Genomic DNA, 22,424 nt, shown 5'->3' with positions numbered 1-22,424 from the left:
TTTCTTCCTTGTCCGTAGATTCCTGTACTGTTGGACGTTTTGCATTCATTTCACGCCACATTTTCTCTTCGTAATGCATTTTGCATTTAATTGACGCCACATTTTCCGTTGATATATGTCTACGGCCATACCATGTTGAAAGCACCAGTTCTCGTCCGATCACTGCAGTTAAGCAACATTGGGCCAAGTTAGTACTTGGATGGGTGACCGCCTGGGAATACTTGGTGTCGTAGGCTCTAACATTTTATCCATATTTCAAATTTGTCTCTTTTTCTTTCTTGTCCAAGAGAAATTTCTAATCACTGAGAACATAAGGTGAAACCCAAGGGGATGTAGCTCAGATGGTAGAGCGCTCGCTTAGCATGCGAGAGGTACGGGGATCGATACCCCGCATCTCCAAGTATCATTTATCCCCCTACTACACAAGCACCAAACAAAAAAATAAACACTCAAAGAAAAACAAAAGTCTGAAAATTTAAACCAGTAAAACTTTAAACCTTTTTGTTGCATTAGAATGTTATTTAATAAACCAGAAGTTAGCCTTTGCTTAGAGTAAATGTCTACGGCCATACTATGTTGAAAGCACCAGTTCTCGTCTGATCACTGAAGTTAAGCAACATTGGGCCAAGTTAGTACTTGGATGGGTGACCGCCTGGGAATACTTGGTGTCGTAGGCTCAATATTTTTGGAATTTTGACCCAACCAATCCTAGCCCAAACCTGACTAAACCTCACACAAGTTTGAAAATCATGTTGTAACTTTATGTCTACGGCCATACCATGTTGAAAGCACCAGTTCTCGTCCGATCACTGAAGTTAAGCAACATTGGGCCAAGTTAGTACTTGGATGGGTGACCGCCTGGGAATACTTGGTGTCGTAAACTCTACATCTTTCTTTCTTATCTTGTCACTGAAAACAGAAAAGTTGTGTTAACGTAGAAAATAATTGCTGCAACGTCCGGGAATCGAACCCGGGCCGCCCGCGTGGCAGGCGAGCATTCTACCACTGAACCAACGTTGCTGGCATGCTCGTTGGCTATTCGTATAACACAACCCCTTGCTGAAAATCATTATTCAGAAATCTGTCAATTTATAACCCAAATACAGATTGATATAGCTTTACACCTGAACGATGAATATGACTTGCTGTAAGTAGACTTTGGCAGTAGGTAAGGACTTTCTTCAGCCCGGCAAGACAATATCTGAGTGATCCTTGGTTCACTTGTACACACCTTTTAGTGAAGTGAATCAAGCAAGTATAGCTTGGTCAGTTTAGACAAATGGTAACTGCAATTTTAGTTATTCCTACCGTAGGCTATTTGTCATTTGTCATATATTTTGTGGTAAACACATCCTGACATCCTGTCCCTACATGCCTGTTGTAATATGTTTCTTTAAGTGGGCTCTCTCATGGAAAGCCTTCAGATAAATTGGATGTAATTCCAATATGATCCACTTACACGGAAATCTTTAGTAAAAGGCGAAAGATTTATTCGTGCTGTAGGTAGATCCTGGACATGCTCAAACAACACAAATAGCTCCATATCCTTGGCAGCTGTTAGGCTTGTTCCATTGACCAATCTAATGTAGTTGTCAGCAAAGACATGTAGAGATTGTGTCAAAGTTCAGCTTATTCACCAAAAAAAACACAAGCCCCTAGAATAACTTGAGGCAGAAAATTATCCATTAAATGACATTCAACTTTAGGGGTTTGCACCACCTAGCATTAAAACATTGAACTACATAAAGGAAGTGGAGCCATTGTGCTTTTGGCAGCATGCTTGTTGACTTGTGCAAACTTGATACAGGTTGTACACAATGTATTGAGTGGTCCAGTTTAGAAGTGGGGACAAGTGGGCCGATCCTGGTGGTACTGCAATACCAGGCCAACCCGTGATAAGGCTGGAGCAAGCTCCAAGTCCTCATCCCCTAACAAAAATGAGTTTAATATCGAAGGGGACACATGGTCCCCGTATCAGATATTAAGCTGATAAGAACAGATACTACACTTTGATCTTAGCCAAAAGGCCGAGAAGCGATGCCAAAGAATAGTTCCAGTATACTACCTTAGAGTCATAACCTGACTATGGTACTGTCTGGCAAAAGATTGGCATGCAGGCTGCCTAATCATTGTTAGAGAGAGTATAGTCAATCTGCCTAGTTCAAAGCAAAGACTTTACTTTAAATTGGGCTTCGATAGAAGCCTTTTTCTGGCCAACTACACAAAGTTTAGCAATTCCTGGTGTGTAAAATTTGAACTAGATGGTTAAGTTAAACATTCTAATTCTGTTGTCTGTTCTGCATTTATTAGGGGATGCGCGAACGCAGTCCCCAACTACCAAAAATTGTGCGTTCGAGTTACCCACATTTGGGGTAATCGTAGGGGTCAGCCATGCCTGAGTGCAATGGCACAGCCTCACCCTAGAGGAACCACCTTAGTGATCATGGTTAACCTCCACGCCAGGTAAGTATGAGGGAAAGAGTCGATTTCAGTGTATGGGTGACAAAGACTATAGATATTTTGCTGACCAGCTCCACGACTTTACACAAAACATGATTCAGTTGAAGTGTCCCCTCAGAAATGCTATATTTATACTTTTTCAAATAGTTGGTGACATACTTTGTTGATGAAACCTTCGGTAGGAGGTCTTCCATTGAAACAAATGCGACACCTAGAGGCCAAATTATTGACTACATAATATACATGTTTGCTACTTCACAGGTTATGCATTCCTATTGTAGATAGTGAGCTATCATCAGCTCTGACAGAAATAGCATTACAGTTCACACTGCAACCACTGGATCTATACACACCTCTTAGTGAAGTGAATCAAGCAAATTTAGCTTGGTCAGTTTAGACAATTACAAGATGCAAACTGTCACTTGTTATAACAAGATTACCAAGAGTTAGCACTGGTCGCAACGCAACAAACCATACAGAAGGATGGTATGGTAATATCCACATTATAATGTGAAAATGCCTTGCCAAATGTCTACGGCCATACCATGTTGAAAGCACCAGTTCTCGTCCGATCACTGAAGTTAAGCAACATTGGGCCAAGTTAGTACTTGGATGGGTGACCGCCTGGGAATACTTGGTGTCGTAGACCTAACATTTTTGGAATTTTGACCCAAACAATCCTAGCCCAAACCTAACTAAACCCCACACAATTAATGTCTACGGCCATACCATGTTGAAAGCACCAGTTCTCGTCCGATCACTGAAGTTAAGCAACATTGGGCCAAGTTAGTACTTGGATGGGTGACCGCCTGGGAATACTTGGTGTCGTAGGCTTATCCTTTTTTCAAAAATTGCCTCAAAAAAGTTGTGATACTGTAGAAAATGATTGCTGCAACGTCCGGGAATCGAACCCGGGCCGCCCGCGTGGCAGGCGAGCATTCTACCACTGAACCAACGTTGCTGGCTTGCTCTCATGATATTCGTGTAGTTAGTTTTTGTGTACCTATTGCAAAGACCAACCATACAAAGTGCAGAGCCCTGGCAGCCAACATAGCCCGGCTAGCTCAGTCGGTAGAGCATGAGACTCTTAATCTCAGGGTCGTGGGTTCGAGCCCCACGTTGGGCGAATTTTTTTTTAAATGGAACAGTTTTTAAAAATATATTTGAATTTGTTTCGTGATATACTGACAATAGGGTAATTCAGGCGCCATGGCTTAGTTGGTTAAAGCGCCTGTCTCGTAAACAGGAGATCCCGAGTTCGACTCTCGGTGGTGCCTTGATCCTTTTATTACTACTATCCATGGCTACACATACATAGGGTAAAGATTTGCAAAAATGCCGCGACCCGGGATCGAACCGGGGACCTTTAGATCTTCAGTCTAACGCTCTCCCAACTGAGCTATCACGGCTAGTTAAAATGATGTTGCTTATCTTGGTCAAGATGGAAAAAAGATCACTTTTACATGACTCTAAAAAGTTTAGGTCCTACCGAGATTTGAACTCGGATCGCTGGATTCAGAGTCCAGAGTGCTAACCATTACACCATAGGACCTTGATGCAGATCCAAACTCCAAAGGGTAAAAAAAAATTTTGTATAAAAAGAAAAGAAAAAAAACCTTATGTAATGGTTCCTGCCGGGATCGAACCGGCGACCTTGTCCGTGTGAAGGACACGTGATAACCACTACACTAAGGAACCATTGTCAACTAAGAAACCAAGCCAAGATACATAACAAACAGACATAAAATGTGCAACTACAAAGCCACGTCATTAAGTTAAGCCAGGTCTCGTGGCGCAACGGATAACGCGTCTGACTACGGATCAGAAGATTGCAGGTTCGAATCCTGCCGAGATCGAAAATTTTAAAGATTCGTTTGGCTATTAAAGAAAATTGCTATAAAATAAGTCGCCCCCGGGTGGGCTCGAACCACCAACCTTTCGGTTAACAGCCGAACGCGCTAGCCGATTGCGCCACGGAGGCTGATACAAGCTAATAACATTACATTATTTTTAATATTATTCTATGGAGCCTTAAAATATAAAAACAAAAAAAGATTGGTTTACTTATGTTGGTAGGGCTAATTACCACCGAACACTCATTAGCGCGGTCCGACTACTGACCGACACGGAAGCTCTTGGCTGCTGGGTTTCCCCTCTGGCCCAATCCGCCCCTCATTAAGCAACCTGATCACCTAGGACTCCCCCTAGGTGGCCATGTTGATGCCAGGCTTAGTGCGGACGCCAATTCAACGTGTTTCAATGGTAACCAGGCGTTCCCTGCCTCAAACCATCCCAAACTCTGACCTCCCAGTAGCAGGATTACAGAACCTCGCCACGGTTCCAGTCAACAATCATATCAATTTCTGTCACAATGTACCAGTTGAATTGCAATTTTTTTCATGTTTAATTTTGGGTATAATTACGCCAGCTTCCGTTATGGTCTAGTGGTTAGGATAGCTGGCTCTCACCCAGCAGGCCCGGGTTCGATTCCCGGTAACGGAAAAATACATTTTGTCGAACCCCCAAGTAATTATATCAACATCCCCGATCCAAAAAAAAAAGGAGATAAAAAAGATAGAGAATTGGATATTTCTAAGTTTTTACTTTTCAGCCAGGGTGACACCAAGCCTGCGTGGCCTAATGGATAAGGCGTCGGTCTCCTAAACCGAAGATTGCGAGTTCGAGTCTCGCCGTGGGTAACATTATCTTTTTAGCAAAAGTTGTTTTGGTTGCAGTGCTTCCAAGGTTTCTTGAAGGCAGTGTAGTAGCAAATATGGAAAGTGAAAGCAAGCTGCTCTAGTGGCGCAATCGGTTAGCGCACGGTACTTATAGACAGTACAACAAGTTATGCCGGGGTTGTGAGTTCGAGCCTCACCTAGAGCAAGCACTTTTTCAACCCTTAAACCTGGCAGGGTCTTCCACGAAAAGAGCAAAAATAAATTTTTTTTTACTTAATCAAAGCATTTTATCTTACCAAAATACTAAAATATTCTCTAGCAGTACCTCATAATATCAAATACAGGTACTGTGGTTCGATTTCAAAAATTTTTTGTAACTATGCTTTACTAACCAACAATCAATCAAGGAAAAAAGTTTGTTAAAGAATATAGATAGATTGGTATTTTCTTTTTACTACTGTTTTAAATCTATCAAGTTAATAACAAATTCGATAAAATTGACTGAATAACCATATAAATGTATAAAGATTTGTGATTTAAATTATGCCATGAAAAATCCTCCAATGTGTTTTGTAAAAATCTTTGAAACTTTTGATTTCATTGTTTATGTATGTACACTCAAGAATGATGAATCTTATCTGATCTAGAAAGGCAGAAGGATACTAAATTGTAATTGTAATTCATAGTAACCGAGTTATTACTAAAATAAATTTTTGACAGCTGTGGGATTCGAACCCACGCCCTTGCGGACTGGTGCCTAAAACCAGCGCCTTAGACCACTCGGCCAAACTGCCTGTTGTGCTGGCAGTTGTGCGAATAAGAAAAATTGTTTCTTAAGTTTTTTTTTCAGCCTTACTGTGTAAAAGCATCAAACACCTAAAAAAAAATTTGTTTTTCCAGTGAGTGATTTTACAAAATTAACTGCCTCCAGAGAGGATTGAACTCTCGACCCCTGGTTTACAAGACCAGTGCTCTGCCACTGAGCTATAGAGGCTTGCCTGTTCACGTGGCACAATTTAAACCTAGCCTAACCTAGCCTAACCTAACCTAACCTAAGCCATTGCGGTTGGCACCTTGTGTTAAAGACTTTGAAATTGCTAAAAGATTCATTTGAGTATTAGTCAGCTCATGCATTCAACAGGGGGATGTAGCTCAGTGGTAGAGCGCATGCTTTGCATGTATGAGGCCCCGGGTTCGATCCCCGGCATCTCCAATTATCAATGATTTTTGTTATTTCTTTGAAGTTGTCTGTTGTTCAAAATGAGTACTTTAGTGAAAAAATATTTGTATGGGGTTATGCGGACACAAAAATGTGGAACGCTTCACGATTTTGCGTGTCATCCTTGCGCAGGGGCCATGCTAATCTTCTCTGTATCGTTCCAATTTTAGTATATGTACTGCCGAAGCAAGTACATTTGAGAATAGAATTTAGTTGTCCATAAAGATCAGCATTTGTTACACAAATTGCAAAAAAACAATTCTGTTGACCCTGACGTGATTTGAACACGCAGCCTTCTGATCTGGAGTCAGACGCGCTACCGTTGCGCCACAGAGTCAGATGTTTGAATTGCTGCAACTTTGAATTCATGCAAAACTAAAGGAAAGTCTTTTTTTCCCTTTTTTCTATCCACTATACAATGCAAGCGACCAATAGAAAAAAGGCGCTGCTTTCGTCCGGCCCCTATGATGGAGACCAGGGGTCGTAGCTCAGCTGGTAGAGCGTCTGATTCGCATTTAGAAGGTCTCGGGTTCAAATCCCGACGACTCCAAATTTTTTTTCTTTTCAATTTTCAAAAGTATTAGGCAAAACCATGGGCTTGACCGGGAGTTGAACCCGGGACCTCTCGCACCCGAAGCGAGAATCATGCCGCCTAGACCATCAAGCCTGGCTTGTGCCCTGTTAACTGTCAGTAGCAACCTGTAATTCATCAATTTACCTGCCGATTGCTTCCAGCTGTGATCCTGGATTGATGGATGGCCGTCTGCCAGAGCCAGCAGTCGTGGCCGAGTGGTTAAGGCGTTGGACTTGAAATCCAATGGGGTTTCCCCGCGCAGGTTCGAATCCTGCCGGCTGCGAATTACAGATTTTGTTAGTTTCTAGTGTTTTATTCATTTTTTTTTTGCAAAACCAGAAAGTTACCTTGCAACTCACATGGCCTTCCTGGTATAGTGTTAAAATAAGTCTTTTGTCAGGTGTGGGGTTCGAACCCACGCAATCTTACGATTATGAGAGCTTAAATCTCACGCCTTAGACCACTCGGCCAACCTGACAGGTTGCCACAATGCGGCACTCATTGCAAAACGCATGAAATCACGACTGACAAGCACTGATTTAGCAAAGCTCCACAAAATAATTCTCGCGACGAAGATGGGATTCGAACCCACGCGGGCAGAGCCCATTGGATTAGCAGTCCAACGCCTTAACCACTCGGCCACCTCGTCTGTGAAAGAGATTAAGCTAGATTACTTGCAAAGCATACATAACAACAACAACAACAAACACAAAAACAACAAAGTAAATATTGCATCACTCGTGTCAAAAGACTTCCCACGCCGGGAGTTGAACCCGGGCCTCCTGGGTGAAAGCCAGATATCCTAGCCGTTAGACCACGTGGGATTCTGTTTCCGTCCGGGATCGAACCGGAGACCTTCTGCGTGTTAGGCAGATGTGATAACCGCTACACCACGGAAACTTGTTACATCAGATAGACAGCTTTATTGCCATAATTTTTTTCTTTAAACTCCTGACTAAAGTGTGCTAGTTACTAGGCAAAAATGTATTTGTGGTTTTCACTTTTGAGTACATTATAGTCCTGTACAATAAGCGTCAGTGGTATAGTGGTGAGCATAGCTGCCTTCCAAGCAGTTGACCCGGGTTCGATTCCCGGCTGACGCATTTTCATCTGTGTTGCCTAGGAGTACATTTTTGTACATTTAAAAAGTGTAGTAATCCTATATTGCCAACAAGCCTCCGTAGCGCAGTAGGCAGCGCGTCAGTCTCATAATCTGAAGGCCGTGAGTTCGAGCCTCACCGGGGGCAGGCAAACATTTTTTCATCTCCTGGTTGTGTTTTGAAAAAATGTGAAAAAATAGTTTTGTCAGAAGTGGGATTCGAACCCACGCCCTCATCGAGGACCAGAATTCTCACATCCACTCTCTATCAGAGAGCAAGGAAGTTGTCCTTGAGTCTGGCGCCTTAGACCACTCGGCCATCCTGACTGTTAATAAAGTGTTCACGGATTAAGAAATCCCATGTTTTGATAAGCCAAAAAGGTTAGCCAAAATGCAATGTTAGCATCCCATCTGGGGATCGAACCCAGGACCTTTGGATTAGAAGTCCAACGCGCTATCCTCTGCGCTAATGGGACTTGGTTAGAGAAAAGAAAATAGTAGCATTTGTTGACAGAAAACATTATGGAAGGCAAGAAAAAGAAAATCAAGTAGAGAAGAAAAAAAGTATGTAGTTTTTGTATTGTGCTTATACTTATACACATCATGTCAGTCAGGCCCGTTAGCTCAGTTGGTTAGAGCGTCGTGCTAATAACGCGAAGGTCACGGGTTCGATCCCCCTACGGGCCAGATAATACTTTTACCAAATTGAACAGTTTGCAGTGGCGGAAATATTTAATGGTAAAAAAAAGAAATTTCACAAGGTTGAAAAAGTTATCTCTCCCCGACCGGGAATCGAACCCGGGCCTTCCACGTGACAGGCGGAGATCCTCACCACTAGACTATCGAGGAATTCTTATAAATCAGCCATTTTCTAGTCGCTACGTACGTATCACACTGATTGGAGACTTGAACAAAAGATGGGAGCGCCCGAGCAGGGGCTCGAACCCTGGACCGTTAGGTTAAAAGCCTAACGCTCTACCGACTGAGCTACCCGGGCATCATGCTATTCTAAAATTACAGTAACAAAATTGTCTCATCAGATGGCAGCAGCATTTTAGTTCATGGTAGGCTTGGTTTTCTCTCTGTTTATTTTTGGTTAAGTGCAACCTGAGTTGTATAGAATAAATCATCCCTCCATAATTTTCCTGTATTGTAGCATTTTGCATTTAGTATAAGTCACATTTTCCATGGTCAAATGTCTACGGCCATACCATGTTGAAAGCACCAGTTCTCGTCCGATCACTGAAGTTAAGCAACATTGGGCCAAGTTAGTACTTGGATGGGTGACCGCCTGGGAATACTTGGTGTCGTAGGCAAATCTTTTCATCCTTTTTTATAAGTTGAGAAAAAAAAAAACAAAGTCTGAGAAATGTAAACCAGACAACTGCTTATGTTCATTTTTTACACCTAAAGCCCTTATACAATGCAACCACTATGATATAATGTGTAGTTACTGTTTTTGTCACCAGATGGCAGCTCTATTTAGTTCCCAGTTAGGCTTTGTTTTCTCCGTGTTAAGGCATGAGTTTTGGGTTGACAACTATTATTGTTCGATAAAATGATATCTTTTAGTATCACACACACCTATTTGGATTAATATTTTAGTTACTTTGTGCTTGTATTTTATGAAAATTAACTTTTCCGGTCGGACCTTTAACAAATATCAAAAATATATGATTGTCCAAGTAACTTTACATCATTGTCTAAAACGACCAAGCTAATATTGCTTGATTCACTTCTACAAGAGGTGTGTATCAGCTCTGCTTCGATGGTTCGCTCACCTTGAGTCCGCTCGGGTTGAGTGTCTGTCTTAGTCAGTCACAAACTTCTTTATTCAGGGTTAAAGAGAACCCACTAATTACTGAAACCAATCAAGAACTTAAAATCATTTACCGTAGATACCTGTACGTAATTTCTCTTGGTAATGCATTTTCCATTTAGTTTATGCCACATTTTCCTTTGATAAATGTCTACGGCCATACCATGTTGAAAGCACCAGTTCTCGTCTGATCACTGAAGTTAAGCAACATTGGGCCAAGTTAGTACTTGGATGGGTGACCACCTGGGAATACTTGGTGTCGTAGGCTTTAACATTTTATCCATATTTCAAAATTTGTCTCTTTTTCTTCCTTGTCCGTAGATTCCTGTACTGTTGGACGTTTTGCATTCATTTCACGCCACATTTTCTCTTCGTAATGCATTTTGCATTTAATTGACGCCAAATTTTCCGTTGATATATGTCTACGGCCATACCATGTTGAAAGCACCAGTTCTCGTCCGATCACTGCAGTTAAGCAACATTGGGCCAAGTTAGTACTTGGATGGGTGACCGCCTGGGAATACTTGGTGTCGTAGGCAAATCTTTTCATCCTTTTTTATAAGTTGAGAAAAAAAAAACAAAGTCTGAGAAATGTAAACCAGACAACTGCTTATGTTCATTTTTTACACCTAAAGCCCTTATACAATGCAACCACTATGATATAATGTGTAGTTACTGTTTTTGTCACCAGATGGCAGCTCTATTTAGTTCCCAGTTAGGCTTTGTTTTCTCCGTGTTAAGGCATGAGTTTTGGGTTGACAACTATTATTGTTCGATAAAATGATATCTTTTAGTATCACACATACCTATTTGGATTAATATTTTAGTTACTTTGTGCTTGTATTTTATGAAAATTAACTTTTCAGGTCGGACCTTTAACAAATATCAAAAATATATGATTGTCCAAGTAACTTTACATCATTGTCTAAAACGACCAAGCTAATATTGCTTGATTCACTTCTACAAGAGGTGTGTATCAGCTCTGCTTCGATGGTTCGCTCACCTTGAGTCCGCTCGGGTTGAGTGTCTGTCTTAGTCAGTCACAAACTTCTTTATTCAGGGTTAAAGAGAACCCGCTAATCACTGAAACCAATCAAGAACTTAAAATCATTTACCGTAGATACCTGTACGTAATTTCTCTTGGTAATGCATTTTCCATTTAGTTTATGCCACATTTTCCTTTGATAAATGTATACGGCCATACCATGTTGAAAGCACCAGTTCTCGTCTGATCACTGAAGTTAAGCAACATTGGGCCAAGTTAGTACTTGGATGGGTGACCGCCTGGGAATACTTGGTGTCGTAGGCTTTAACATTTTATCCATATTTCAAAATTTGTCTCTTTTTCTTCCTTGTCCGTAGATTCCTGTACTGTTGGACGTTTTGCATTCATTTCACGCCACATTTTCTCTTCGTAATGCATTTTGCATTTAATTGACGCCACATTTTCCGTTGATATATGTCTACGGCCATACCATGTTGAAAGCACCAGTTCTCGTCCGATCACTGCAGTTAAGCAACATTGGGCCAAGTTAGTACTTGGATGGGTGACCGCCTGGGAATACTTGGTGTCGTAGGCTCTAACATTTTATCCATATTTCAAATTTGTCTCTTTTTCTTTCTTGTCCAAGAGAAATTTCTAATCACTGAGAACATAAGGTGAAACCCAAGGGGATGTAGCTCAGATGGTAGAGCGCTCGCTTAGCATGCGAGAGGTACGGGGATCGATACCCCGCATCTCCAAGTATCATTTATCCCCCTACTACACAAGCACCAAACAAAAAAATAAACACTCAAAGAAAAACAAAAGTCTGAAAATTTAAACCAGTAAAACTTTAAACCTTTTTGTTGCATTAGAATGTTATTTAATAAACCAGAAGTTAGCCTTTGCTTAGAGTAAATGTCTACGGCCATACTATGTTGAAAGCACCAGTTCTCGTCTGATCACTGAAGTTAAGCAACATTGGGCCAAGTTAGTACTTGGATGGGTGACCGCCTGGGAATACTTGGTGTCGTAGGCTCAATATTTTTGGAATTTTGACCCAACCAATCCTAGCCCAAACCTGACTAAACCTCACACAAGTTTGAAAATCATGTTGTAACTTTATGTCTACGGCCATACCATGTTGAAAGCACCAGTTCTCGTCCGATCACTGAAGTTAAGCAACATTGGGCCAAGTTAGTACTTGGATGGGTGACCGCCTGGGAATACTTGGTGTCGTAAACTCTACATCTTTCTTTCTTATCTTGTCACTGAAAACAGAAAAGTTGTGTTAACGTAGAAAATAATTGCTGCAACGTCCGGGAATCGAACCCGGGCCGCCCGCGTGGCAGGCGAGCATTCTACCACTGAACCAACGTTGCTGGCATGCTCGTTGGCTATTCGTATAACACAACCCCTTGCTGAAAATCATTATTCAGAAATCTGTCAATTTATAACCCAAATACAGATTGATATAGCTTTACACCTGAACGATGAATATGACTTGCTGTAAGTAGACTTTGGCAGTAGGTAAGGACTTTCTTCAGCCCGGCAAGACAATATCTGAGTGATCCTTGGTTCACTTGTACACACCTTTTAGTGAAGTGAATCAAGCAAGTATAGCTTGGTCAGTTTAGACAAATGGTAACTGCAATTTTAGTTATTCCTACCGTAGGCTATTTGTCATTTGTCATATATTTTGTGGTAAACACATCCTGACATCCTGTCCCTACATGCCTGTTGTAATATGTTTCTTTAAGTGGGCTCTCTCATGGAAAGCCTTCAGATAAATTGGATGTAATTCCAATATGATCCACTTACACGGAAATCTTTAGTAAAAGGCGAAAGATTTATTCGTGCTGTAGGTAGATCCTGGACATGCTCAAACAACACAAATAGCTCCATATCCTTGGCAGCTGTTAGGCTTGTTCCATTGACCAATCTAATGTAGTTGTCAGCAAAGACATGTAGAGATTGTGTCAAAGTTCAGCTTATTCACCAAAAAAAACACAAGCCCCTAGAATAACTTGAGGCAGAAAATTATCCATTAAATGACATTCAACTTTAGGGGTTTGCACCACCTAGCATTAAAACATTGAACTACATAAAGGAAGTGGAGCCATTGTGCTTTTGGCAGCATGCTTGTTGACTTGTGCAAACTTGATACAGGTTGTACACAATGTATTGAGTGGTCCAGTTTAGAAGTGGGGACAAGTGGGCCGATCCTGGTGGTACTGCAATACCAGGCCAACCCGTGATAAGGCTGGAGCAAGCTCCAAGTCCTCATCCCCTAACAAAAATGAGTTTAATATCAAAGGGGACACATGGTCCCCGTATCAGATATTAAGCTGATAAGAACAGATACTACACTTTGATCTTAGCCAAAAGGCCGAGAAGCGATGCCAAAGAATAGTTCCAGTATACTACCTTAGAGTCATAACCTGACTATGGTACTGTCTGGCAAAAGATTGGCATGCAGGCTGCCTAATCATTGTTAGAGAGAGTATAGTCAATCTGCCTAGTTCAAAGCAAAGACTTTACTTTAAATTGGGCTTCGATAGAAGCCTTTTTCTGGCCAACTACACAAAGTTTAGCAATTCCTGGTGTGTAAAATTTGAACTAGATGGTTAAGTTAAACATTCTAATTCTGTTGTCTGTTCTGCATTTATTAGGGGATGCGCGAACGCAGTCCCCAACTACCAAAAATTGTGCGTTCGAGTTACCCACATTTGGGGTAATCGTAGGGGTCAGCCATGCCTGAGTGCAATGGCACAGCCTCACCCTAGAGGAACCACCTTAGTGATCATGGTTAACCTCCACGCCAGGTAAGTATGAGGGAAAGAGTCGATTTCAGTGTATGGGTGACAAAGACTATAGATATTTTGCTGACCAGCTCCACGACTTTACACAAAACATGATTCAGTTGAAGTGTCCCCTCAGAAATGCTATATTTATACTTTTTCAAATAGTTGGTGACATACTTTGTTGATGAAACCTTCGGTAGGAGGTCTTCCATTGAAACAAATGCGACACCTAGAGGCCAAATTATTGACTACATAATATACATGTTTGCTACTTCACAGGTTATGCATTCCTATTGTAGATAGTGAGCTATCATCAGCTCTGACAGAAATAGCATTACCGTTCACACTGCAACCACTGGATCTATACACACCTCTTAGTGAAGTGAATCAAGCAAATTTAGCTTGGTCAGTTTAGACAATTACAAGATGCAAACTGTCACTTGTTATAACAAGATTACCAAGAGTTAGCACTGGTCGCAACGCAACAAACCATACAGAAGGATGGTATGGTAATATCCACATTATAATGTGAAAATGCCTTGCCAAATGTCTACGGCCATACCATGTTGAAAGCACCAGTTCTCGTCCGATCACTGAAGTTAAGCAACATTGGGCCAAGTTAGTACTTGGATGGGTGACCGCCTGGGAATACTTGGTGTCGTAGACCTAACATTTTTGGAATTTTGACCCAAACAATCCTAGCCCAAACCTAACTAAACCCCACACAATTAATGTCTACGGCCATACCATGTTGAAAGCACCAGTTCTCGTCCGATCACTGAAGTTAAGCAACATTGGGCCAAGTTAGTACTTGGATGGGTGACCGCCTGGGAATACTTGGTGTCGTAGGCTTATCCTTTTTTCAAAAATTGCCTCAAAAAAGTTGTGATACTGTAGAAAATGATTGCTGCAACGTCCGGGAATCGAACCCGGGCCGCCCGCGTGGCAGGCGAGCATTCTACCACTGAACCAACGTTGCTGGCTTGCTCTCATGATATTCGTGTAGTTAGTTTTTGTGTACCTATTGCAAAGACCAACCATACAAAGTGCAGAGCCCTGGCAGCCAACATAGCCCGGCTAGCTCAGTCGGTAGAGCATGAGACTCTTAATCTCAGGGTCGTGGGTTCGAGCCCCACGTTGGGCGAATTTTTTTTTAAATGGAACAGTTTTTAAAAATATATTTGAATTTGTTTCGTGATATACTGACAATAGGGTAATTCAGGCGCCATGGCTTAGTTGGTTAAAGCGCCTGTCTCGTAAACAGGAGATCCCGAGTTCGACTCTCGGTGGTGCCTTGATCCTTTTATTACTACTATCCATGGCTACACATACATAGGGTAAAGATTTGCAAAAATGCCGCGACCCGGGATCGAACCGGGGACCTTTAGATCTTCAGTCTAACGCTCTCCCAACTGAGCTATCACGGCTAGTTAAAATGATGTTGCTTATCTTGGTCAAGATGGAAAAAAGATCACTTTTACATGACTCTAAAAAGTTTAGGTCCTACCGAGATTTGAACTCGGATCGCTGGATTCAGAGTCCAGAGTGCTAACCATTACACCATAGGACCTTGATGCAGATCCAAACTCCAAAGGGTAAAAAAAAATTTTGTATAAAAAGAAAAGAAAAAAAACCTTATGTAATGGTTCCTGCCGGGATCGAACCGGCGACCTTGTCCGTGTGAAGGACACGTGATAACCACTACACTAAGGAACCATTGTCAACTAAGAAACCAAGCCAAGATACATAACAAACAGACATAAAATGTGCAACTACAAAGCCACGTCATTAAGTTAAGCCAGGTCTCGTGGCGCAACGGATAACGCGTCTGACTACGGATCAGAAGATTGCAGGTTCGAATCCTGCCGAGATCGAAAATTTTAAAGATTCGTTTGGCTATTAAAGAAAATTGCTATAAAATAAGTCGCCCCCGGGTGGGCTCGAACCACCAACCTTTCGGTTAACAGCCGAACGCGCTAGCCGATTGCGCCACGGAGGCTGATACAAGCTAATAACATTACATTATTTTTAATATTATTCTATGGAGCCTTAAAATATAAAAACAAAAAAAGATTGGTTTACTTATGTTGGTAGGGCTAATTACCACCGAACACTCATTAGCGCGGTCCGACTACTGACCGACACGGAAGCTCTTGGCTGCTGGGTTTCCCCTCTGGCCCAATCCGCCCCTCATTAAGCAACCTGATCACCTAGGACTCCCCCTAGGTGGCCATGTTGATGCCAGGCTTAGTGCGGACGCCAATTCAACGTGTTTCAATGGTAACCAGGCGTTCCCTGCCTCAAACCATCCCAAACTCTGACCTCCCAGTAGCAGGATTACAGAACCTCGCCACGGTTCCAGTCAACAATCATATCAATTTCTGTCACAATGTACCAGTTGAATTGCAATTTTTTTCATGTTTAATTTTGGGTATAATTACGCCAGCTTCCGTTATGGTCTAGTGGTTAGGATAGCTGGCTCTCACCCAGCAGGCCCGGGTTCGATTCCCGGTAACGGAAAAATACATTTTGTCGAACCCCCAAGTAATTATATCAACATCCCCGATCCAAAAAAAAAAGGAGATAAAAAAGATAGAGAATTGGATATTTCTAAGTTTTTACTTTTCAGCCAGGGTGACACCAAGCCTGCGTGGCCTAATGGATAAGGCGTCGGTCTCCTAAACCGAAGATTGCGAGTTCGAGTCTCGCCGTGGGTAACATTATCTTTTTAGCAAAAGTTGTTTTGGTTGCAGTGCTTCCAAGGTTTCTTGAAGGCAGTGTAGTAGCAAATATGGAAAGTGAAAGCAAGCTGCTCTAGTGGCGCAATCGGTTAGCGCACGGTACTTATAGACAGTACAACAAGTTATGCCGGGGTTGTGAGTTCGAGCCTCACCTAGAGCAAGCACTTTTTCAACCCTTAAACCTGGCAGGGTCTTCCACGAAAAGAGCAAAAATAAATTTTTTTTTACTTAATCAAAGCATTTTATCTTACCAAAATACTAAAATATTCTCTAGCAGTACCTCATAATATCAAATACAGGTACTGTGGTTCGATTTCAAAAATTTTTTGTAACTATGCTTTACTAACCAACAATCAATCAAGGAAAAAAGTTTGTTAAAGAATATAGATAGATTGGTATTTTCTTTTTACTACTGTTTTAAATCTATCAAGTTAATAACAAATTCGATAAAATTGACTGAATAACCATATAAATGTATAAAGATTTGTGATTTAAATTATGCCATGAAAAATCCTCCAATGTGTTTTGTAAAAATCTTTGAAACTTTTGATTTCATTGTTTATGTATGTACACTCAAGAATGATGAATCTTATCTGATCTAGAAAGGCAGAAGGATACTAAATTGTAATTGTAATTCATAGTAACCGAGTTATTACTAAAATAAATTTTTGACAGCTGTGGGATTCGAACCCACGCCCTTGCGGACTGGTGCCTAAAACCAGCGCCTTAGACCACTCGGCCAAACTGCCTGTTGTGCTGGCAGTTGTGCGAATAAGAAAAATTGTTTCTTAAGTTTTTTTTTCAGCCTTACTGTGTAAAAGCATCAAACACCTAAAAAAAAATTTGTTTTTCCAGTGAGTGATTTTACAAAATTAACTGCCTCCAGAGAGGATTGAACTCTCGACCCCTGGTTTACAAGACCAGTGCTCTGCCACTGAGCTATAGAGGCTTGCCTGTTCACGTGGCACAATTTAAACCTAGCCTAACCTAGCCTAACCTAACCTAACCTAAGCCATTGCGGTTGGCACCTTGTGTTAAAGACTTTGAAATTGCTAAAAGATTCATTTGAGTATTAGTCAGCTCATGCATTCAACAGGGGGATGTAGCTCAGTGGTAGAGCGCATGCTTTGCATGTATGAGGCCCCGGGTTCGATCCCCGGCATCTCCAATTATCAATGATTTTTGTTATTTCTTTGAAGTTGTCTGTTGTTCAAAATGAGTACTTTAGTGAAAAAATATTTGTATGGGGTTATGCGGACACAAAAATGTGGAACGCTTCACGATTTTGCGTGTCATCCTTGCGCAGGGGCCATGCTAATCTTCTCTGTATCGTTCCAATTTTAGTATATGTACTGCCGAAGCAAGTACATTTGAGAATAGAATTTAGTTGTCCATAAAGATCAGCATTTGTTACACAAATTGCAAAAAAACAATTCTGTTGACCCTGACGTGATTTGAACACGCAGCCTTCTGATCTGGAGTCAGACGCGCTACCGTTGCGCCACAGAGTCAGATGTTTGAATTGCTGCAACTTTGAATTCATGCAAAACTAAAGGAAAGTCTTTTTTTCCCTTTTTTCTATCCACTATACAATGCAAGCGACCAATAGAAAAAAGGCGCTGCTTTCGTCCGGCCCCTATGATGGAGACCAGGGGTCGTAGCTCAGCTGGTAGAGCGTCTGATTCGCATTTAGAAGGTCTCGGGTTCAAATCCCGACGACTCCAAATTTTTTTTCTTTTCAATTTTCAAAAGTATTAGGCAAAACCATGGGCTTGACCGGGAGTTGAACCCGGGACCTCTCGCACCCGAAGCGAGAATCATGCCGCCTAGACCATCAAGCCTGGCTTGTGCCCTGTTAACTGTCAGTAGCAACCTGTAATTCATCAATTTACCTGCCGATTGCTTCCAGCTGTGATCCTGGATTGATGGATGGCCGTCTGCCAGAGCCAGCAGTCGTGGCCGAGTGGTTAAGGCGTTGGACTTGAAATCCAATGGGGTTTCCCCGCGCAGGTTCGAATCCTGCCGGCTGCGAATTACAGATTTTGTTAGTTTCTAGTGTTTTATTCATTTTTTTTTTGCAAAACCAGAAAGTTACCTTGCAACTCACATGGCCTTCCTGGTATAGTGTTAAAATAAGTCTTTTGTCAGGTGTGGGGTTCGAACCCACGCAATCTTACGATTATGAGAGCTTAAATCTCACGCCTTAGACCACTCGGCCAACCTGACAGGTTGCCACAATGCGGCACTCATTGCAAAACGCATGAAATCACGACTGACAAGCACTGATTTAGCAAAGCTCCACAAAATAATTCTCGCGACGAAGATGGGATTCGAACCCACGCGGGCAGAGCCCATTGGATTAGCAGTCCAACGCCTTAACCACTCGGCCACCTCGTCTGTGAAAGAGATTAAGCTAGATTACTTGCAAAGCATACATAACAACAACAACAACAAACACAAAAACAACAAAGTAAATATTGCATCACTCGTGTCAAAAGACTTCCCACGCCGGGAGTTGAACCCGGGCCTCCTGGGTGAAAGCCAGATATCCTAGCCGTTAGACCACGTGGGATTCTGTTTCCGTCCGGGATCGAACCGGAGACCTTCTGCGTGTTAGGCAGATGTGATAACCGCTACACCACGGAAACTTGTTACATCAGATAGACAGCTTTATTGCCATAATTTTTTTCTTTAAACTCCTGACTAAAGTGTGCTAGTTACTAGGCAAAAATGTATTTGTGGTTTTCTCTTTTGAGTACATTATAGTTCTGTACAATAAGCGTCAGTGGTATAGTGGTGAGCATAGCTGCCTTCCAAGCAGTTGACCCGGGTTCGATTCCCGGCTGACGCATTTTCATCTGTGTTGCCTAGGAGTACATTTTTGTACATTTAAAAAGTGTAGTAATCCTATATTGCCAACAAGCCTCCGTAGCGCAGTAGGCAGCGCGTCAGTCTCATAATCTGAAGGCCGTGAGTTCGAGCCTCACCGGGGGCAGGCAAACATTTTTTCATCTCCTGGTTGTGTTTTGAAAAAATGTGAAAAAATAGTTTTGTCAGAAGTGGGATTCGAACCCACGCCCTCATCGAGGACCAGAATTCTCACATCCACTCTCTATCAGAGAGCAAGGAAGTTGTCCTTGAGTCTGGCGCCTTAGACCACTCGGCCATCCTGACTGTTAATAAAGTGTTCACGGATTAAGAAATCCCATGTTTTGATAAGCCAAAAAGGTTAGCCAAAATGCAATGTTAGCATCCCATCTGGGGATCGAACCCAGGACCTTTGGATTAGAAGTCCAACGCGCTATCCTCTGCGCTAATGGGACTTGGTTAAAGAAAAGAAAATAGTAGCATTTGTTGACAGAAAACATTATGGAAGGCAAGAAAAAGAAAATCAAGTAGAGAAGAAAAAAAGTATGTAGTTTTTGTATTGTGCTTATACTTATACACATCATGTCAGTCAGGCCCGTTAGCTCAGTTGGTTAGAGCGTCGTGCTAATAACGCGAAGGTCACGGGTTCGATCCCCCTACGGGCCAGATAATACTTTTACCAAATTGAACAGTTTGCAGTGGCGGAAATATTTAATGGTAAAAAAAAGAAATTTCACAAGGTTGAAAAAGTTATCTCTCCCCGACCGGGAATCGAACCCGGGCCTTCCACGTGACAGGCGGAGATCCTCACCACTAGACTATCGAGGAATTCTTATAAATCAGCCATTTTCTAGTCGCTACGTACGTATCACACTGATTGGAGACTTGAACAAAAGATGGGAGCGCCCGAGCAGGGGCTCGAACCCTGGACCGTTAGGTTAAAAGCCTAACGCTCTACCGACTGAGCTACCCGGGCATCATGCTATTCTAAAATTACAGTAACAAAATTGTCTCACCAGATGGCAGCAGCATTTTAGTTCATGGTAGGCTTGGTTTTCTCTCTGTTTATTTTTGGTTAAGTGCAACCTGAGTTGTATAGAATAAATCATCCCTCCATAATTTTCCTGTATTGTAGCATTTTGCATTTAGTATAAGTCACATTTTCCATGGTCAAATGTCTACGGCCATACCATGTTGAAAGCACCAGTTCTCGTCCGATCACTGAAGTTAAGCAACATTGGGCCAAGTTAGTACTTGGATGGGTGACCGCCTGGGAATACTTGGTGTCGTAGGCAAATCTTTTCATCCTTTTTTATAAGTTGAGAAAAAAAAAACAAAGTCTGAGAAATGTAAACCAGACAACTGCTTATGTTCATTTTTTACACCTAAAGCCCTTATACAATGCAACCACTATGATATAATGTGTAGTTACTGTTTTTGTCACCAGATGGCAGCTCTATTTAGTTCCCAGTTAGGCTTTGTTTTCTCCGTGTTAAGGCATGAGTTTTGGGTTGACAACTATTATTGTTCGATAAAATGATATCTTTTAGTATCACACATACCTATTTGGATTAATATTTTAGTTACTTTGTGCTTGTATTTTATGAAAATTAACTTTTCCGGTCGGACCTTTAACAAATATCAAAAATATATGATTGTCCAAGTAACTTTACATCATTGTCTAAAACGACCAAGCTAATATTGCTTGATTCACTTCTACAAGAGGTGTGTATCAGCTCTGCTTCGATGGTTCGCTCACCTTGAGTCCGCTCGGGTTGAGTGTCTGTCTTAGTCAGTCACAAACTTCTTTATTCAGGGTTAAAGAGAACCCACTAATTACTGAAACCAATCAAGAACTTAAAATCATTTACCGTAGATACCTGTACGTAATTTCTCTTGGTAATGCATTTTCCATTTAGTTTATGCCACATTTTCCTTTGATAAATGTCTACGGCCATACCATGTTGAAAGCACCAGTTCTCGTCTGATCACTGAAGTTAAGCAACATTGGGCCAAGTTAGTACTTGGATGGGTGACCGCCTGGGAATACTTGGTGTCGTAGGCTTTAACATTTTATCCATATTTCAAAATTTGTCTCTTTTTCTTCCTTGTCCGTAGATTCCTGTACTGTTGGACGTTTTGCATTCATTTCACGCCACATTTTCTCTTCGTAATGCATTTTGCATTTAATTGACGCCAAATTTTCCGTTGATATATGTCTACGGCCATACCATGTTGAAAGCACCAGTTCTCGTCCGATCACTGCAGTTAAGCAACATTGGGCCAAGTTAGTACTTGGATGGGTGACCGCCTGGGAATACTTGGTGTCGTAGGCAAATCTTTTCATCCTTTTTTATAAGTTGAGAAAAAAAAAACAAAGTCTGAGAAATGTAAACCAGACAACTGCTTATGTTCATTTTTTACACCTAAAGCCCTTATACAATGCAACCACTATGATATAATGTGTAGTTACTGTTTTTGTCACCAGATGGCAGCTCTATTTAGTTCCCAGTTAGGCTTTGTTTTCTCCGTGTTAAGGCATGAGTTTTGGGTTGACAACTATTATTGTTCGATAAAATGATATCTTTTAGTATCACACATACCTATTTGGATTAATATTTTAGTTACTTTGTGCTTGTATTTTATGAAAATTAACTTTTCCGGTCGGACCTTTAACAAATATCAAAAATATATGATTGTCCAAGTAACTTTACATCATTGTCTAAAACGACCAAGCTAATATTGCTTGATTCACTTCTACAAGAGGTGTGTATCAGCTCTGCTTCGATGGTTCGCTCACCTTGAGTCCGCTCGGGTTGAGTGTCTGTCTTAGTCAGTCACAAACTTCTTTATTCAGGGTTAAAGAGAACCCACTAATCACTGAAACCAATCAAGAACTTAAAATCATTTACCGTAGATACCTGTACGTAATTTCTCTTGGTAATGCATTTTCCATTTAGTTTATGCCACATTTTCCTTTGATAAATGTATACGGCCATACCATGTTGAAAGCACCAGTTCTCGTCTGATCACTGAAGTTAAGCAACATTGGGCCAAGTTAGTACTTGGATGGGTGACCGCCTGGGAATACTTGGTGTCGTAGGCTTTAACATTTTATCCATATTTCAAAATTTGTCTCTTTTTCTTCCTTGTCCGTAGATTCCTGTACTGTTGGACGTT

General features: G+C 41.5%; 88 non-coding genes across 88 annotated transcripts; 44 read left to right on the top strand and 44 right to left on the bottom strand.

Moving 5' to 3' along the window:
• Positions 1 to 117: 117 nt before the first annotated feature.
• Positions 118 to 236, top strand: LOC145308404 (5S ribosomal RNA). The gene has a single exon (XR_013876238.1). It is a non-coding gene; the product is annotated as a 5S ribosomal RNA (ribosomal RNA).
• Positions 237 to 326: 90 nt separating this feature from the next.
• TRNAA-AGC (transfer RNA alanine (anticodon AGC)) lies at positions 327 to 399 on the top strand. The gene has a single exon. It is a non-coding gene; the product is annotated as a tRNA-Ala (tRNA).
• Positions 400 to 558: 159 nt separating this feature from the next.
• On the top strand, positions 559 to 677 carry LOC145308617 (5S ribosomal RNA). Its single transcript, XR_013876440.1, has one exon. It is a non-coding gene; the product is annotated as a 5S ribosomal RNA (ribosomal RNA).
• An 87-nt stretch (positions 678 to 764) lies between these two features.
• Positions 765 to 883, top strand: LOC145308489 (5S ribosomal RNA). Its single transcript, XR_013876317.1, has one exon. It is a non-coding gene; the product is annotated as a 5S ribosomal RNA (ribosomal RNA).
• Positions 884 to 949: 66 nt separating this feature from the next.
• TRNAG-GCC (transfer RNA glycine (anticodon GCC)) lies at positions 950 to 1,020 on the bottom strand. The gene has a single exon. It is a non-coding gene; the product is annotated as a tRNA-Gly (tRNA).
• Positions 1,021 to 1,399: 379 nt separating this feature from the next.
• On the bottom strand, positions 1,400 to 1,517 carry LOC145308070 (U5 spliceosomal RNA). The gene has a single exon (XR_013875902.1). It is a non-coding gene; the product is annotated as a U5 spliceosomal RNA (small nuclear RNA).
• Positions 1,518 to 1,847: 330 nt separating this feature from the next.
• LOC145307990 (U2 spliceosomal RNA) lies at positions 1,848 to 2,039 on the bottom strand. Its single transcript, XR_013875827.1, has one exon. It is a non-coding gene; the product is annotated as a U2 spliceosomal RNA (small nuclear RNA).
• Positions 2,040 to 2,306: 267 nt separating this feature from the next.
• Positions 2,307 to 2,471, bottom strand: LOC145307898 (U1 spliceosomal RNA). Its single transcript, XR_013875738.1, has one exon. It is a non-coding gene; the product is annotated as a U1 spliceosomal RNA (small nuclear RNA).
• Positions 2,472 to 2,990: 519 nt separating this feature from the next.
• Positions 2,991 to 3,109, top strand: LOC145308161 (5S ribosomal RNA). The gene has a single exon (XR_013875999.1). It is a non-coding gene; the product is annotated as a 5S ribosomal RNA (ribosomal RNA).
• A 66-nt stretch (positions 3,110 to 3,175) lies between these two features.
• Positions 3,176 to 3,294, top strand: LOC145307899 (5S ribosomal RNA). Its single transcript, XR_013875739.1, has one exon. It is a non-coding gene; the product is annotated as a 5S ribosomal RNA (ribosomal RNA).
• A 56-nt stretch (positions 3,295 to 3,350) lies between these two features.
• Positions 3,351 to 3,421, bottom strand: TRNAG-GCC (transfer RNA glycine (anticodon GCC)). Its single transcript has one exon. It is a non-coding gene; the product is annotated as a tRNA-Gly (tRNA).
• Positions 3,422 to 3,513: 92 nt separating this feature from the next.
• Positions 3,514 to 3,586, top strand: TRNAK-CUU (transfer RNA lysine (anticodon CUU)). The gene has a single exon. It is a non-coding gene; the product is annotated as a tRNA-Lys (tRNA).
• A 77-nt stretch (positions 3,587 to 3,663) lies between these two features.
• On the top strand, positions 3,664 to 3,737 carry TRNAT-CGU (transfer RNA threonine (anticodon CGU)). The gene has a single exon. It is a non-coding gene; the product is annotated as a tRNA-Thr (tRNA).
• Positions 3,738 to 3,796: 59 nt separating this feature from the next.
• On the bottom strand, positions 3,797 to 3,869 carry TRNAF-GAA (transfer RNA phenylalanine (anticodon GAA)). Its single transcript has one exon. It is a non-coding gene; the product is annotated as a tRNA-Phe (tRNA).
• Positions 3,870 to 3,940: 71 nt separating this feature from the next.
• Positions 3,941 to 4,012, bottom strand: TRNAQ-CUG (transfer RNA glutamine (anticodon CUG)). Its single transcript has one exon. It is a non-coding gene; the product is annotated as a tRNA-Gln (tRNA).
• A 73-nt stretch (positions 4,013 to 4,085) lies between these two features.
• Positions 4,086 to 4,158, bottom strand: TRNAV-CAC (transfer RNA valine (anticodon CAC)). Its single transcript has one exon. It is a non-coding gene; the product is annotated as a tRNA-Val (tRNA).
• An 85-nt stretch (positions 4,159 to 4,243) lies between these two features.
• On the top strand, positions 4,244 to 4,316 carry TRNAR-ACG (transfer RNA arginine (anticodon ACG)). Its single transcript has one exon. It is a non-coding gene; the product is annotated as a tRNA-Arg (tRNA).
• Positions 4,317 to 4,367: 51 nt separating this feature from the next.
• Positions 4,368 to 4,441, bottom strand: TRNAN-GUU (transfer RNA asparagine (anticodon GUU)). The gene has a single exon. It is a non-coding gene; the product is annotated as a tRNA-Asn (tRNA).
• A 449-nt stretch (positions 4,442 to 4,890) lies between these two features.
• On the top strand, positions 4,891 to 4,962 carry TRNAE-CUC (transfer RNA glutamic acid (anticodon CUC)). The gene has a single exon. It is a non-coding gene; the product is annotated as a tRNA-Glu (tRNA).
• Positions 4,963 to 5,086: 124 nt separating this feature from the next.
• TRNAR-CCU (transfer RNA arginine (anticodon CCU)) lies at positions 5,087 to 5,159 on the top strand. Its single transcript has one exon. It is a non-coding gene; the product is annotated as a tRNA-Arg (tRNA).
• Positions 5,160 to 5,253: 94 nt separating this feature from the next.
• TRNAI-UAU (transfer RNA isoleucine (anticodon UAU)) lies at positions 5,254 to 5,343 on the top strand. Its single transcript is given in 2 exon segments — positions 5,254 to 5,291; positions 5,308 to 5,343. It is a non-coding gene; the product is annotated as a tRNA-Ile (tRNA).
• A 509-nt stretch (positions 5,344 to 5,852) lies between these two features.
• On the bottom strand, positions 5,853 to 5,932 carry TRNAL-UAG (transfer RNA leucine (anticodon UAG)). Its single transcript has one exon. It is a non-coding gene; the product is annotated as a tRNA-Leu (tRNA).
• A 128-nt stretch (positions 5,933 to 6,060) lies between these two features.
• TRNAT-UGU (transfer RNA threonine (anticodon UGU)) lies at positions 6,061 to 6,132 on the bottom strand. The gene has a single exon. It is a non-coding gene; the product is annotated as a tRNA-Thr (tRNA).
• Positions 6,133 to 6,279: 147 nt separating this feature from the next.
• On the top strand, positions 6,280 to 6,351 carry TRNAA-UGC (transfer RNA alanine (anticodon UGC)). The gene has a single exon. It is a non-coding gene; the product is annotated as a tRNA-Ala (tRNA).
• Positions 6,352 to 6,444: 93 nt separating this feature from the next.
• On the bottom strand, positions 6,445 to 6,551 carry LOC145308163 (U6 spliceosomal RNA). Its single transcript, XR_013876001.1, has one exon. It is a non-coding gene; the product is annotated as a U6 spliceosomal RNA (small nuclear RNA).
• A 71-nt stretch (positions 6,552 to 6,622) lies between these two features.
• Positions 6,623 to 6,694, bottom strand: TRNAW-CCA (transfer RNA tryptophan (anticodon CCA)). Its single transcript has one exon. It is a non-coding gene; the product is annotated as a tRNA-Trp (tRNA).
• A 140-nt stretch (positions 6,695 to 6,834) lies between these two features.
• On the top strand, positions 6,835 to 6,907 carry TRNAA-CGC (transfer RNA alanine (anticodon CGC)). The gene has a single exon. It is a non-coding gene; the product is annotated as a tRNA-Ala (tRNA).
• Positions 6,908 to 6,951: 44 nt separating this feature from the next.
• On the bottom strand, positions 6,952 to 7,024 carry TRNAP-CGG (transfer RNA proline (anticodon CGG)). The gene has a single exon. It is a non-coding gene; the product is annotated as a tRNA-Pro (tRNA).
• Positions 7,025 to 7,132: 108 nt separating this feature from the next.
• On the top strand, positions 7,133 to 7,214 carry TRNAS-UGA (transfer RNA serine (anticodon UGA)). The gene has a single exon. It is a non-coding gene; the product is annotated as a tRNA-Ser (tRNA).
• A 111-nt stretch (positions 7,215 to 7,325) lies between these two features.
• Positions 7,326 to 7,409, bottom strand: TRNAL-UAA (transfer RNA leucine (anticodon UAA)). Its single transcript has one exon. It is a non-coding gene; the product is annotated as a tRNA-Leu (tRNA).
• Positions 7,410 to 7,498: 89 nt separating this feature from the next.
• On the bottom strand, positions 7,499 to 7,580 carry TRNAS-GCU (transfer RNA serine (anticodon GCU)). Its single transcript has one exon. It is a non-coding gene; the product is annotated as a tRNA-Ser (tRNA).
• Positions 7,581 to 7,683: 103 nt separating this feature from the next.
• On the bottom strand, positions 7,684 to 7,755 carry TRNAE-UUC (transfer RNA glutamic acid (anticodon UUC)). The gene has a single exon. It is a non-coding gene; the product is annotated as a tRNA-Glu (tRNA).
• Positions 7,756 to 7,758: 3 nt separating this feature from the next.
• On the bottom strand, positions 7,759 to 7,831 carry TRNAV-AAC (transfer RNA valine (anticodon AAC)). The gene has a single exon. It is a non-coding gene; the product is annotated as a tRNA-Val (tRNA).
• A 131-nt stretch (positions 7,832 to 7,962) lies between these two features.
• On the top strand, positions 7,963 to 8,034 carry TRNAG-UCC (transfer RNA glycine (anticodon UCC)). The gene has a single exon. It is a non-coding gene; the product is annotated as a tRNA-Gly (tRNA).
• Positions 8,035 to 8,105: 71 nt separating this feature from the next.
• TRNAM-CAU (transfer RNA methionine (anticodon CAU)) lies at positions 8,106 to 8,178 on the top strand. The gene has a single exon. It is a non-coding gene; the product is annotated as a tRNA-Met (tRNA).
• Positions 8,179 to 8,234: 56 nt separating this feature from the next.
• TRNAL-CAA (transfer RNA leucine (anticodon CAA)) lies at positions 8,235 to 8,357 on the bottom strand. Its single transcript has 2 exons — positions 8,320 to 8,357; positions 8,235 to 8,279 (listed from the first exon to the last, which is right to left on the bottom strand). It is a non-coding gene; the product is annotated as a tRNA-Leu (tRNA).
• Positions 8,358 to 8,433: 76 nt separating this feature from the next.
• TRNAR-UCU (transfer RNA arginine (anticodon UCU)) lies at positions 8,434 to 8,506 on the bottom strand. The gene has a single exon. It is a non-coding gene; the product is annotated as a tRNA-Arg (tRNA).
• A 137-nt stretch (positions 8,507 to 8,643) lies between these two features.
• On the top strand, positions 8,644 to 8,717 carry TRNAI-AAU (transfer RNA isoleucine (anticodon AAU)). The gene has a single exon. It is a non-coding gene; the product is annotated as a tRNA-Ile (tRNA).
• Positions 8,718 to 8,807: 90 nt separating this feature from the next.
• Positions 8,808 to 8,879, bottom strand: TRNAD-GUC (transfer RNA aspartic acid (anticodon GUC)). The gene has a single exon. It is a non-coding gene; the product is annotated as a tRNA-Asp (tRNA).
• A 75-nt stretch (positions 8,880 to 8,954) lies between these two features.
• Positions 8,955 to 9,027, bottom strand: TRNAK-UUU (transfer RNA lysine (anticodon UUU)). Its single transcript has one exon. It is a non-coding gene; the product is annotated as a tRNA-Lys (tRNA).
• Positions 9,028 to 9,227: 200 nt separating this feature from the next.
• Positions 9,228 to 9,346, top strand: LOC145308245 (5S ribosomal RNA). Its single transcript, XR_013876088.1, has one exon. It is a non-coding gene; the product is annotated as a 5S ribosomal RNA (ribosomal RNA).
• Positions 9,347 to 9,998: 652 nt separating this feature from the next.
• On the top strand, positions 9,999 to 10,117 carry LOC145308231 (5S ribosomal RNA). The gene has a single exon (XR_013876075.1). It is a non-coding gene; the product is annotated as a 5S ribosomal RNA (ribosomal RNA).
• A 152-nt stretch (positions 10,118 to 10,269) lies between these two features.
• LOC145308550 (5S ribosomal RNA) lies at positions 10,270 to 10,388 on the top strand. The gene has a single exon (XR_013876375.1). It is a non-coding gene; the product is annotated as a 5S ribosomal RNA (ribosomal RNA).
• Positions 10,389 to 11,039: 651 nt separating this feature from the next.
• LOC145308660 (5S ribosomal RNA) lies at positions 11,040 to 11,158 on the top strand. Its single transcript, XR_013876483.1, has one exon. It is a non-coding gene; the product is annotated as a 5S ribosomal RNA (ribosomal RNA).
• Positions 11,159 to 11,310: 152 nt separating this feature from the next.
• LOC145308403 (5S ribosomal RNA) lies at positions 11,311 to 11,429 on the top strand. The gene has a single exon (XR_013876237.1). It is a non-coding gene; the product is annotated as a 5S ribosomal RNA (ribosomal RNA).
• Positions 11,430 to 11,519: 90 nt separating this feature from the next.
• Positions 11,520 to 11,592, top strand: TRNAA-AGC (transfer RNA alanine (anticodon AGC)). Its single transcript has one exon. It is a non-coding gene; the product is annotated as a tRNA-Ala (tRNA).
• A 159-nt stretch (positions 11,593 to 11,751) lies between these two features.
• On the top strand, positions 11,752 to 11,870 carry LOC145308616 (5S ribosomal RNA). Its single transcript, XR_013876439.1, has one exon. It is a non-coding gene; the product is annotated as a 5S ribosomal RNA (ribosomal RNA).
• An 87-nt stretch (positions 11,871 to 11,957) lies between these two features.
• LOC145308488 (5S ribosomal RNA) lies at positions 11,958 to 12,076 on the top strand. The gene has a single exon (XR_013876316.1). It is a non-coding gene; the product is annotated as a 5S ribosomal RNA (ribosomal RNA).
• Positions 12,077 to 12,142: 66 nt separating this feature from the next.
• On the bottom strand, positions 12,143 to 12,213 carry TRNAG-GCC (transfer RNA glycine (anticodon GCC)). The gene has a single exon. It is a non-coding gene; the product is annotated as a tRNA-Gly (tRNA).
• A 379-nt stretch (positions 12,214 to 12,592) lies between these two features.
• Positions 12,593 to 12,710, bottom strand: LOC145308069 (U5 spliceosomal RNA). The gene has a single exon (XR_013875901.1). It is a non-coding gene; the product is annotated as a U5 spliceosomal RNA (small nuclear RNA).
• Positions 12,711 to 13,040: 330 nt separating this feature from the next.
• On the bottom strand, positions 13,041 to 13,232 carry LOC145307972 (U2 spliceosomal RNA). The gene has a single exon (XR_013875810.1). It is a non-coding gene; the product is annotated as a U2 spliceosomal RNA (small nuclear RNA).
• A 267-nt stretch (positions 13,233 to 13,499) lies between these two features.
• On the bottom strand, positions 13,500 to 13,664 carry LOC145307897 (U1 spliceosomal RNA). The gene has a single exon (XR_013875737.1). It is a non-coding gene; the product is annotated as a U1 spliceosomal RNA (small nuclear RNA).
• Positions 13,665 to 14,183: 519 nt separating this feature from the next.
• Positions 14,184 to 14,302, top strand: LOC145308045 (5S ribosomal RNA). The gene has a single exon (XR_013875879.1). It is a non-coding gene; the product is annotated as a 5S ribosomal RNA (ribosomal RNA).
• Positions 14,303 to 14,368: 66 nt separating this feature from the next.
• LOC145307887 (5S ribosomal RNA) lies at positions 14,369 to 14,487 on the top strand. Its single transcript, XR_013875727.1, has one exon. It is a non-coding gene; the product is annotated as a 5S ribosomal RNA (ribosomal RNA).
• Positions 14,488 to 14,543: 56 nt separating this feature from the next.
• On the bottom strand, positions 14,544 to 14,614 carry TRNAG-GCC (transfer RNA glycine (anticodon GCC)). The gene has a single exon. It is a non-coding gene; the product is annotated as a tRNA-Gly (tRNA).
• A 92-nt stretch (positions 14,615 to 14,706) lies between these two features.
• TRNAK-CUU (transfer RNA lysine (anticodon CUU)) lies at positions 14,707 to 14,779 on the top strand. The gene has a single exon. It is a non-coding gene; the product is annotated as a tRNA-Lys (tRNA).
• Positions 14,780 to 14,856: 77 nt separating this feature from the next.
• TRNAT-CGU (transfer RNA threonine (anticodon CGU)) lies at positions 14,857 to 14,930 on the top strand. Its single transcript has one exon. It is a non-coding gene; the product is annotated as a tRNA-Thr (tRNA).
• A 59-nt stretch (positions 14,931 to 14,989) lies between these two features.
• TRNAF-GAA (transfer RNA phenylalanine (anticodon GAA)) lies at positions 14,990 to 15,062 on the bottom strand. The gene has a single exon. It is a non-coding gene; the product is annotated as a tRNA-Phe (tRNA).
• Positions 15,063 to 15,133: 71 nt separating this feature from the next.
• TRNAQ-CUG (transfer RNA glutamine (anticodon CUG)) lies at positions 15,134 to 15,205 on the bottom strand. Its single transcript has one exon. It is a non-coding gene; the product is annotated as a tRNA-Gln (tRNA).
• Positions 15,206 to 15,278: 73 nt separating this feature from the next.
• TRNAV-CAC (transfer RNA valine (anticodon CAC)) lies at positions 15,279 to 15,351 on the bottom strand. Its single transcript has one exon. It is a non-coding gene; the product is annotated as a tRNA-Val (tRNA).
• Positions 15,352 to 15,436: 85 nt separating this feature from the next.
• Positions 15,437 to 15,509, top strand: TRNAR-ACG (transfer RNA arginine (anticodon ACG)). Its single transcript has one exon. It is a non-coding gene; the product is annotated as a tRNA-Arg (tRNA).
• Positions 15,510 to 15,560: 51 nt separating this feature from the next.
• On the bottom strand, positions 15,561 to 15,634 carry TRNAN-GUU (transfer RNA asparagine (anticodon GUU)). The gene has a single exon. It is a non-coding gene; the product is annotated as a tRNA-Asn (tRNA).
• Positions 15,635 to 16,083: 449 nt separating this feature from the next.
• Positions 16,084 to 16,155, top strand: TRNAE-CUC (transfer RNA glutamic acid (anticodon CUC)). The gene has a single exon. It is a non-coding gene; the product is annotated as a tRNA-Glu (tRNA).
• Positions 16,156 to 16,279: 124 nt separating this feature from the next.
• On the top strand, positions 16,280 to 16,352 carry TRNAR-CCU (transfer RNA arginine (anticodon CCU)). Its single transcript has one exon. It is a non-coding gene; the product is annotated as a tRNA-Arg (tRNA).
• A 94-nt stretch (positions 16,353 to 16,446) lies between these two features.
• TRNAI-UAU (transfer RNA isoleucine (anticodon UAU)) lies at positions 16,447 to 16,536 on the top strand. Its single transcript is given in 2 exon segments — positions 16,447 to 16,484; positions 16,501 to 16,536. It is a non-coding gene; the product is annotated as a tRNA-Ile (tRNA).
• Positions 16,537 to 17,045: 509 nt separating this feature from the next.
• Positions 17,046 to 17,125, bottom strand: TRNAL-UAG (transfer RNA leucine (anticodon UAG)). The gene has a single exon. It is a non-coding gene; the product is annotated as a tRNA-Leu (tRNA).
• A 128-nt stretch (positions 17,126 to 17,253) lies between these two features.
• TRNAT-UGU (transfer RNA threonine (anticodon UGU)) lies at positions 17,254 to 17,325 on the bottom strand. The gene has a single exon. It is a non-coding gene; the product is annotated as a tRNA-Thr (tRNA).
• Positions 17,326 to 17,472: 147 nt separating this feature from the next.
• On the top strand, positions 17,473 to 17,544 carry TRNAA-UGC (transfer RNA alanine (anticodon UGC)). The gene has a single exon. It is a non-coding gene; the product is annotated as a tRNA-Ala (tRNA).
• Positions 17,545 to 17,637: 93 nt separating this feature from the next.
• On the bottom strand, positions 17,638 to 17,744 carry LOC145308162 (U6 spliceosomal RNA). The gene has a single exon (XR_013876000.1). It is a non-coding gene; the product is annotated as a U6 spliceosomal RNA (small nuclear RNA).
• A 71-nt stretch (positions 17,745 to 17,815) lies between these two features.
• TRNAW-CCA (transfer RNA tryptophan (anticodon CCA)) lies at positions 17,816 to 17,887 on the bottom strand. Its single transcript has one exon. It is a non-coding gene; the product is annotated as a tRNA-Trp (tRNA).
• Positions 17,888 to 18,027: 140 nt separating this feature from the next.
• Positions 18,028 to 18,100, top strand: TRNAA-CGC (transfer RNA alanine (anticodon CGC)). The gene has a single exon. It is a non-coding gene; the product is annotated as a tRNA-Ala (tRNA).
• A 44-nt stretch (positions 18,101 to 18,144) lies between these two features.
• Positions 18,145 to 18,217, bottom strand: TRNAP-CGG (transfer RNA proline (anticodon CGG)). The gene has a single exon. It is a non-coding gene; the product is annotated as a tRNA-Pro (tRNA).
• Positions 18,218 to 18,325: 108 nt separating this feature from the next.
• TRNAS-UGA (transfer RNA serine (anticodon UGA)) lies at positions 18,326 to 18,407 on the top strand. Its single transcript has one exon. It is a non-coding gene; the product is annotated as a tRNA-Ser (tRNA).
• Positions 18,408 to 18,518: 111 nt separating this feature from the next.
• On the bottom strand, positions 18,519 to 18,602 carry TRNAL-UAA (transfer RNA leucine (anticodon UAA)). Its single transcript has one exon. It is a non-coding gene; the product is annotated as a tRNA-Leu (tRNA).
• Positions 18,603 to 18,691: 89 nt separating this feature from the next.
• Positions 18,692 to 18,773, bottom strand: TRNAS-GCU (transfer RNA serine (anticodon GCU)). The gene has a single exon. It is a non-coding gene; the product is annotated as a tRNA-Ser (tRNA).
• A 103-nt stretch (positions 18,774 to 18,876) lies between these two features.
• Positions 18,877 to 18,948, bottom strand: TRNAE-UUC (transfer RNA glutamic acid (anticodon UUC)). Its single transcript has one exon. It is a non-coding gene; the product is annotated as a tRNA-Glu (tRNA).
• A 3-nt stretch (positions 18,949 to 18,951) lies between these two features.
• Positions 18,952 to 19,024, bottom strand: TRNAV-AAC (transfer RNA valine (anticodon AAC)). Its single transcript has one exon. It is a non-coding gene; the product is annotated as a tRNA-Val (tRNA).
• Positions 19,025 to 19,155: 131 nt separating this feature from the next.
• TRNAG-UCC (transfer RNA glycine (anticodon UCC)) lies at positions 19,156 to 19,227 on the top strand. Its single transcript has one exon. It is a non-coding gene; the product is annotated as a tRNA-Gly (tRNA).
• Positions 19,228 to 19,298: 71 nt separating this feature from the next.
• On the top strand, positions 19,299 to 19,371 carry TRNAM-CAU (transfer RNA methionine (anticodon CAU)). Its single transcript has one exon. It is a non-coding gene; the product is annotated as a tRNA-Met (tRNA).
• A 56-nt stretch (positions 19,372 to 19,427) lies between these two features.
• TRNAL-CAA (transfer RNA leucine (anticodon CAA)) lies at positions 19,428 to 19,550 on the bottom strand. The gene is made up of 2 exons: positions 19,513 to 19,550; positions 19,428 to 19,472 (listed from the first exon to the last, which is right to left on the bottom strand). It is a non-coding gene; the product is annotated as a tRNA-Leu (tRNA).
• Positions 19,551 to 19,626: 76 nt separating this feature from the next.
• On the bottom strand, positions 19,627 to 19,699 carry TRNAR-UCU (transfer RNA arginine (anticodon UCU)). Its single transcript has one exon. It is a non-coding gene; the product is annotated as a tRNA-Arg (tRNA).
• Positions 19,700 to 19,836: 137 nt separating this feature from the next.
• TRNAI-AAU (transfer RNA isoleucine (anticodon AAU)) lies at positions 19,837 to 19,910 on the top strand. The gene has a single exon. It is a non-coding gene; the product is annotated as a tRNA-Ile (tRNA).
• Positions 19,911 to 20,000: 90 nt separating this feature from the next.
• On the bottom strand, positions 20,001 to 20,072 carry TRNAD-GUC (transfer RNA aspartic acid (anticodon GUC)). The gene has a single exon. It is a non-coding gene; the product is annotated as a tRNA-Asp (tRNA).
• A 75-nt stretch (positions 20,073 to 20,147) lies between these two features.
• Positions 20,148 to 20,220, bottom strand: TRNAK-UUU (transfer RNA lysine (anticodon UUU)). Its single transcript has one exon. It is a non-coding gene; the product is annotated as a tRNA-Lys (tRNA).
• A 200-nt stretch (positions 20,221 to 20,420) lies between these two features.
• Positions 20,421 to 20,539, top strand: LOC145308244 (5S ribosomal RNA). The gene has a single exon (XR_013876087.1). It is a non-coding gene; the product is annotated as a 5S ribosomal RNA (ribosomal RNA).
• Positions 20,540 to 21,190: 651 nt separating this feature from the next.
• Positions 21,191 to 21,309, top strand: LOC145308303 (5S ribosomal RNA). Its single transcript, XR_013876143.1, has one exon. It is a non-coding gene; the product is annotated as a 5S ribosomal RNA (ribosomal RNA).
• Positions 21,310 to 21,461: 152 nt separating this feature from the next.
• Positions 21,462 to 21,580, top strand: LOC145308549 (5S ribosomal RNA). Its single transcript, XR_013876374.1, has one exon. It is a non-coding gene; the product is annotated as a 5S ribosomal RNA (ribosomal RNA).
• A 651-nt stretch (positions 21,581 to 22,231) lies between these two features.
• LOC145308659 (5S ribosomal RNA) lies at positions 22,232 to 22,350 on the top strand. Its single transcript, XR_013876482.1, has one exon. It is a non-coding gene; the product is annotated as a 5S ribosomal RNA (ribosomal RNA).
• Positions 22,351 to 22,424: the final 74 nt, after the last annotated feature.

Source organism: Acartia tonsa, chromosome 15, assembly GCF_053477335.1.
Source record: "Acartia tonsa isolate MP-2025a chromosome 15, ASM5347733v1, whole genome shotgun sequence".
In the NCBI taxonomy this organism is placed as follows: domain Eukaryota; kingdom Metazoa; phylum Arthropoda; class Copepoda; order Calanoida; family Acartiidae; genus Acartia; species Acartia tonsa.
The sequence above is the reverse complement of the archived record's forward strand: the minus strand, read 5'-3'. Positions and strand labels throughout refer to the sequence as shown.